Below are 1,412 nucleotides of genomic sequence, written 5' to 3' on the forward strand. Positions count from 1 at the left end.
GAAATCATCTGAAGCACCGTTAAATGAAACTGAAAAACAATAGAGGTAAATACAGAGAAACCAGAAGTGTATACAGAGACTACAACTAAGAAACCAGCAGTTGAGAGCTCAGAGAAACCTTCTGAGACACGGATGGAGAAACCGGAACACAAACAGGTTCAAACCGAGATAGTTCCACCGACAAAAACTAAAAAGCCTAAACCTTTGCTAATAGAAATGCAAACACAAACTGACCTACCCGAGGTCGAAACAAGCAAGGTTATTACTACAACCGGCAACATGGAGATTGTGAAAATAGTTGGGCAGACATATGGTACTTCAATAGAAGAATTTCGGCCTAAAAATGTGATAGAGGTCTTAATGGACTCAATAAAGAAAATCACGGAGTGTAATGCACAAGCCTATAAGGCTATTGATAACACAATTCCTATTCTTAAATTGATAGCACCCAAGTGCATTGTGGATAATAAAGATTCTTTAGGTCAACTAGACACATTGTCTAAATTCATCACCGGTAACATTTTGGCAGTTGATCAAATCAATGAGGACACATTCAAAGAGAAAATGAATAAGGAGAAAGGAAAATTATTTGAGGAAATAGTAAAGAAGAATAAGGAACAAATACAAACCTTATTACTGGCACTAGGAGAAACAATTTTGGATTTCAAGAAACAGTAAAGGGATACATGCAAAACCAACATCTTGACAGAGGACATAGATTTAGAGATCAGAAAAACACAAACTAAGATTAACAATATTGCTGACAATCTAATAGGCACATCAGATTCATTTTTGGAAATAGAAAAGAAAATTGCAGATCTTGAAGAGAAAATTGAGAAGTTAGAAAAGGATAAAGAGAAAATAAAGCATAAGGCAAAGAGCTTAAAATGCAAACTAGGTCCTAAACTAGATTACCTCATTTCTTTGAGAAAAGAAATTTTTGAGGCTCTGGTCCCCGGACTCAAGACACCGGAATAGAAAATGCACATACTCACCAGTATAGTTCGGAGAACACAAGCAACATTAACAGATAGCAAAAGATTCAACGACAGTTTAAATTTGGTTTTGGCAGATCTTTTCTAGGTTTTAACCCACCAGTTACAAGAATCTAGGCAGGAACCACACTCCACTAGCAGCAAATGACAATCTTTGTCATTGATGTCAAAGGGGGAGTAGTGAGATGAGAAAAATTATCAAAACGGGACATCATCTGTTAGCATTATGTGAACCAGTATGAGGACATGATGACATTGTATGTTGTCATTGATGTCAATATGTTGAAGAAGAGAGAATCGGTATATGTGAGAACCGATATAACATTGTGAACCGGTATATGTGCCAAAGTGAAGCGGTGTGTTTGTTCAAGGTGAACCGGCATGTTGATATGGGAACTGGTACATGGAAGCTTTGTA

The sequence above is a fragment of the Cryptomeria japonica genome, chromosome 4 (genome assembly GCF_030272615.1).
Source record: "Cryptomeria japonica chromosome 4, Sugi_1.0, whole genome shotgun sequence".
NCBI classification, from domain to species: Eukaryota; Viridiplantae; Streptophyta; class Pinopsida; order Cupressales; family Cupressaceae; genus Cryptomeria; species Cryptomeria japonica.